A 6,678-nucleotide genomic window follows, 5' to 3' on the forward strand; every position below is an offset into this window, starting at 1 on the left:
TTTTTTTTTTTTTTTTTTTTTTTTTTGGTTTTTTGAGACAGGATTTCTCTGCGTAGTTAGTCCTGGCTGTCCTGGAACTCACTCTGTAGACCAGGCTGGCCTCGAACTCAGGAATCCACCTATCTCTGCCTTAACTCTTCTCCATTAAGGTGAAACTAGAAACTGGCCCTCTGTTGGTGTTCAGCCACACCTCTGGACTGCGTCCCAGCGGGCTTGGGGCAAAGGAAACAGACACAGGGAGGACTCTACTTCCAGGCTGACAGGTGGCCTCCTGGGCCTAGGCAGCCTTTCCCCTATCCAAGGAGCCCCTCCCCCTCCTAGGCCCCATGGGCCCAGACAGTTGTGAAATCTCAGACTGCTGAAACTCAGATAGTCTAAGGTTACACAAAGGAGCTCTGCTCTGAGGTTGGCCGGTCATTTCCAGTTTCTTTGCCACTGTGACACTGTGAGTCACAGTGAGGTCACCATAGACTCCAAATGCTTCCTCCGTGACTGTTCAGTGATTCAGTTTGTCTTCTGATACATGTGCACAAATGAATAAGACTACTAATTTGAAATAAGTACATTAAAAGGTGCATTACTACACTTGCAGATTAATCCAGTTGACTACTCAAAGAATAAACTAGTGTGGTAGAGACAAGAAAAACCATGCACCAAGGCCAGTCTGGGTTACACGATGAAACCCTATCTCAAAAAAAAGTAGAAATAAGTAAGTGAGTGAGTGAGAGAGAGAGAGAGAGAGAGAGAGAGAGATCATTTTGAATTATTTTAAACTGAGTTTCCAACTATAACATCGCTTCTACAACCCTTGTCTTTTAAAATCAGAGTATCAATCTTTCTTAGAGGGTAGTGCGAACCACCTCATACCTACCGCCCCCTCCATGACAGCTGTCTTTGGGAGACTTTGACTACAATGGCTTTGTTCCCTTTCTGGGTTTCTTTGGTTGGTCAGCTTTTAAAAACAAAGATGGCCTTACATTTGCATGCCACCCTTGGGCAGGGTCTGCACTTGTTTTCTCTGTGCTGTTTCAGTTTTAGTGTATGTCCTGCCCAACTGACTGGTAAAGACTGAGTCTGGCTACACTGCCCAAATTAGCCTTGAACTCCTTGGGTTCAAGTAAATCTTTTTGCATCAGCCTTCCAAGAAGCTGGAAGCACAAGTCCATACTGCCGTACCTGGCCTTCATAGACAACTGTTCTGAGACAGTTCAACCTATTATAAAAACATAGAGGGAGGCAGGGCGCAGTGTGCTCACCTCTAATCCCTGCACTTGGGAGGCAGAGGCAGGTGGATCTCTGAGTTCAAGGCCAGCCTGGTCTACAGAGTAAGTTCCAATACAGGCAGGGCTACATAATAGGAGATCTTCCTCGAGAAACCAAAAAAAAAAAAAAAAAAGGAAGGAAGGAAGGAAGGAAGGAAGGAAGGAAGGAAGAAAGAAAGAAAGAAAGAAAGAAAGAAAGAAAGAAAGAAAGAAAGATGAGATTATAGCTTCTTAATGAAAAAGTTTCCTTTCATTACAGAAACAATGTTTATGGAAAATGTTACCATGTAACACACATAAAGGGAAAGAGAACACACAGGCCGGCCCAGATGTTGTTCTTAGGCCATTTTGCTGGATGTAGCTCAGGTCTGATGCAGCTGTCCCTAAGAAGAGCTGCAGAGCAGCCACCAGCCCCTGCATTGCTGCCAGAAGCAGCCTGGCTGAGATAGTGCCCTGCCCAACTCCCTGGAAGAGAGGAAAAGCAGGAAATCAGGAGTTCAAGGCTGCTCTCAGCTTCAGAGAAAACTGGATACCTGAGACTCTTATCTCAATGAAAGAGGAGGAGGAGGAGGAGGAGGAGGAGGAGGAGGAGGAGGAAGGAAGGAAGGAAGGAAGGAAGGAAGGAAGGAAGGAAGGAAGGAAGGAAGGAAGGAAGGAAGAAAGGAAGAAAGGAAAGAAGGAAGGAAGGAAGGAAGGAAGGAAGGAAGGAAGGAAGGAAGGAAGGAAGGGAAAGTAGTTTAGGGATCTTGTTTCGGTTTTGTTGTTCTTTTGGAAGCTCCAGAAAGCCTCATATTATAGTTTGGTTGAGACACAGTAAAGCAGAGACTGGAGAGATGGCTCAGTACTTAAGAGCACTAGCTGCTCTTCCAAAGGTTCTCCCAGCACCCTGAGGAGGCTCACAACCATCGATAATGCGATCTGATGCCCTCCTCTGGTGTAGACACATCTGCAGTCAAAGCGCCCATATACATAACATACATCAATAAATCTTTAAAAAAAAAAAAAAAAGATAAGCTGGGCGGTGGTGGCGCACGCCTTTAATCCCAGCACTTGGGAGGCAGAGGCAGGCAGATTTCTGAGTTCGAGGCCAGCCTGGTCTACAGAGTGAGTTCCAGGACAGTCAGGGCTACACAGAGAAACCCTGTCTCGAAAAACCAAAAATAAATAAATAAATAAATAAATAAATATGGAAGAAAGAAGGAAAGAAACAGACAGACAGACTGACCGACAGACAGAGGAGCAAGGCTAGCTGTGGTGGCAATACACCCTTAATCCCAGCAGTTGGGAAGCAGAGACAGGTGGATCTCTGTGAGTTCATGAACAGCCTCCTGGTCTACATAGTGAGTTCCAGGACAGCCAGGGCTCTGACTCAAAAAAAAGAGCAGGAAAGCTGGAGATCCCATCCGTCAGCTGCCAGAGGATGAAGTCCTGCCCTTCGAGGCTGGCCCACCGGTGAAGAACCAGTAAGAAAGCCCAGAGTGTCTCGGAGCTATATTTAGGCTTTACCTAGAATCCAAAAAGGAGATGAGAGAATAAAGGAAAACTGTGCTTAGTTCCAGGCTTGCAAATCAGAATTCAGAGGGCATCTGGGTTCAGGCTCTTGTGTCCTAGGCCAGAAGATTGCACCAAGGACAGTTGGCTAGAAAAGGAATAGTGACAGTTTATTTAAAGGGGAGTGGGGGAGTCCTGAGAATACAAGTGGGCCAGAGCTGAGGAGACACACCTCTAAAGCCAAGAACTTGTTTTTCTTAAAACTGGCTGGGTGTAACTCCCTCACAGGGCAGGCTGAGAACTGCAGGCCAGCCTGGGCTACATAGCAAGACTCTGTCAAGAAAAAAAAAAAAAAAACAACAACAAAAGTCTCTTAAGGAGTGCTTGGTCTGCTTTTATCTCATGAGACCTAAAAGAACCCAAGTTTATAAATCCTCTGTGAGACACGCCCACAGGAAGCCAGTGGTGAAGACTCTTCCCCTTAAGTAAGACCTTCTCAGTAAGGTATTTCAAGGAACTGAGAGATATTTCTCAGAAACGGCTGTGATTTTATTCCAAGTGCTCCATGTGAACATTTCCAAGATTTCTGGGTTTTCCATCGACTTTTAACTTCTGTACGAGCGACCGGTGCTCTTAACCACTGAGGCATCTTTCCAGTCCAAGATTTTAGCACATTTTATTTGATTTCACTTCATTTCATTTCATTTGTCTGTGTTGGCCACATGTGTGCAGGTCCCCAAAGAGGCCAGCAGAGCTGGGGATGGAACTTAAGAGAAATAGTTAGAAATTTTCAGAGTCAAAACTCTGTCTTCTGCTGCTTGTGTAAGGTCCAACTCGGACTCTCAGGTTGGGCTCTTAGGGTGTTTGCTTTTCTGTACCAACATGTGACAGAGCCCTGCAATCCAGGACAGAGTTGGAGGAAATTTTAAAGGTCTATTAAAGTGTATACAAAATAAGCAGCAAAGTCTCACAGCAAGTCCAAGTGTGAAAGGGAAGCCCCTGGTTCAGTTTAAGGAACTGGCCAGGGCAGTGGTAGTGTACACCTTTAGTCCCAGCACTCTAGAGGAAGAAGCAGACAGATCTCAGAGTTCAAGGCTAGCTATGGTCTACAGGGCAAGTTCCAGGGCAGAGAAACCAGGTCTTGGAAAAATCAAGGAGGAAAAAAATTTAAGGAACCGATTTCTGTCCTTCCTCTCGGTGACCCCTCCTTGTGATCTGACATCTTCAAGGTCACTCCTGAAAGTGCCTGAGCCATGCCTTTGCCTGAGGAATCAGACTCCGGGTTGGCTGGCTGTCAGCCTCAGCTATGGAACCTGAGCTCACAGTAAGGAAAACAGCACCTGCCTTCGGGTGGAGAAGACCTAAGCTTGGAGTCTAGCTCTGCCTCTTAACTAACCTGGCTATCCTGGACCACTCTTTACCTGCATGAGGTGGGAGCACTTCATGACCATCCTGACACCCCACCCTAGGTGTCTGTGTAGCTGTGCACCACCACCAGTGTATGTAGTGCTAAAGGTCAAACCCAGGGTCCTGTGCGTGCTAGGACTTCATTCTACCAGCCGCTCACATCCCCAGTGTTCTTCAGCTCTGTGCTTTCACCCTGGGCCCCAGGCTCTGCCTCTGCACCCCCATCCCACCCAGCCCTCACACAGAGCATGCGCTCCAGTGGAACCTGAATTTCCTGTAGATCTGCGGGAAGCATTATCTCCCTCGTGCCTTCAAAAATAAAGAGAATGCTACTTAGCACACTTCTAGCAGTGGAGTGCACCTTACACCCCTGACAAGAATCGCTATCTGATCTCTCATCTTCTGGAGAATGCAGCTCCGGTAACATGGCAGCAATGTGCAGATGAGGAAGTGGCTCTCTCTTTACTCCTGGCTCCTTGGCCCTCTCTCTCTATGACTCACACAGCCTGGCCACCCCAAGGGACTCCTGGTTCCTATGTTACTTTCTGCAAGGCAAGGAGCAGTCTCAAAGGAAGAACAGCTGTTCTGAGGGAGCAGGGGTCCAGGTGATGGCAGTGGGTGCTACCCAGTTCCAGCTTCGTCTGAGTTGAGGCCCTTGCATGCTTCCTCTCGCCACCTGCTGTGGCATGACCTTGGTAGGGACAGAATGACACGATGCCTGTCCCTGGGACAGGGCCAGCAGGCATGGGCCTCCATGAGAGTCGACGGCTGCTGCAGACGTAAGACTTGTTTGTATAACAACGAACATATTTTCATGTTACTCCAAGGAATGTCCTCCCTGCTAATGTTAATGACTCCATGATAATCAGAGACACCTTGAGTCCAGGAGGGGCAGGTGTGACTAATGGCTCAGCAAAATGGTATACACTGGAATCTTCAGGATAGCCTTTAAGACTGTGGAAAAGAACTCTAAAAACATGAGTTCAAAAATGTATAATTTCACTTTCTGCCTTCTCTGCAGCCATGGTACCTGTGAAAAATCTTGTGAAGAAGTGAGAGAGAGAAAAAAAAAAGCAGGTTTTAAAGTTCACCCTCAACTGCCCTCACCCTGTAGAAGATGGAATCACGGACACTGCCAATTTTGAGCAGTTCCTCCAGGAGAGAATCGAAGTGAACAGGAAAGCCTGCAATCTTGGTTGGAGGGGTTGTGGCCATCGAGTGGAGCGAGAGCAAGATCACTGTCACTTCCAAAGAGCCTTTCTCCAAAAGGTATTTGAAATATCTCAGCAAAAAATATTTGAAGAAGAACAATCACCGAGACTGGCTGCATGTTGTTGCCCACAAACAAAGAGAATTACCAGCTGCGTTACTTCCAGATTAACCAGGATGAAGAGGAGGAGGAGGAGGAGGAGGAGGAAGAGGATTATGAAACATTGGTCTGCAATGTTTTGTATTAATTCATGAATAAAATTTAGAAGCAAAGTATAATTTCTCAACTATGCAAAAATATAAGCAACATGTTGCATATAAAAATATAAGCAACATGAATTGTATGAGGAGCTTCACAGATGTAAAGGACAGAGGCAGCAACACGAGGAGCCAGCTTCTGCCAGAGAGATGCAAAGACAGGCAGATCCCTGAGTTCAAGGTCAGCCTGGGACAGGGCAAATTTAGGTCCAGGAATGGTGGAAAATGGTACTCTCAGGACAAGGTTCCACCCAGCTAAGTTTACAAAGGCAGGCAGATCTCTGAATTCTTTTGCAATGTTAAGAAAAGAGGGGGAAAAATGTACTTGTTATCCTTTTCCTATGAGTCAAGGGACTACGGTCACAGAATGCTGATTCCCGGATCCTCAAGAGGGAACCTGGAATAAACAACTGAGTTGATATGTAAGTTTAACAACTGGGCTTTTGGTCTGGATGAGATGAGCTGGCAAAAAGTGACAGCAGGTCTTAGAATTTTTCTCTACCAAGAGCTGAGCTGTCTGAAGATGTCTGGAGAGGGAATATGACTCTTCAAGAATTTTTTTCCTAACAGGATTCCTGATTTTAGTCGGGAAATCCATGGAGAGTAAACACAGCTCTTTTAGAATTGTTTTCTAATGGGATTTCTAACCACCAAGAATTACTTGGAGAGCCGACATCACCCTTTTAGAATGGTTTCTAGCAGCTGTCCAGAGAAGGCTATCTGAAAATCAAACGTACCTCTTTTAGATTTTTTTCCTTTCTGATTTTGATTGGAAAACCCAAGAATTAATTTTAGAAATTTTCAAACAGAATTTCTGACTTGATCAGAAGATCCAAGAATTTTTTCTGACTTCAGTCAGAAAGCCCATGAGCTCTCCAGAGAGCTTTTAGAATGTTTACTAGCAGAGAGATCTGTCTCTAGCAGAAAGCTAGCTGTCTCAACCTGAGAGCTTTTAGAATAGCAAGAAAAAGCTGTCTAGAGCAGAGCAGAATACACACACACACACACACACACAGAAAGACGGAGAGAGGAAAAGCGTAGGGGAGGGGAG

The 6,678-nt window shown here is 45.8% G+C and overlaps 1 pseudogene; it reads left to right on the top strand.

Moving 5' to 3' along the window:
* The first annotated feature begins 4,866 nt into the window (after positions 1–4,866).
* LOC114609108 lies at positions 4,867–5,617 on the top strand (annotated as a pseudogene).
* The last annotated feature ends 1,061 nt before the right edge of the window (positions 5,618–6,678 follow it).

The sequence above is a fragment of the Grammomys surdaster genome, unplaced genomic scaffold (genome assembly GCF_004785775.1).
Source record: "Grammomys surdaster isolate TR1022 unplaced genomic scaffold, NIH_TR_1.0 125946, whole genome shotgun sequence".
NCBI classification, from domain to species: domain Eukaryota; kingdom Metazoa; phylum Chordata; class Mammalia; order Rodentia; family Muridae; genus Grammomys; species Grammomys surdaster.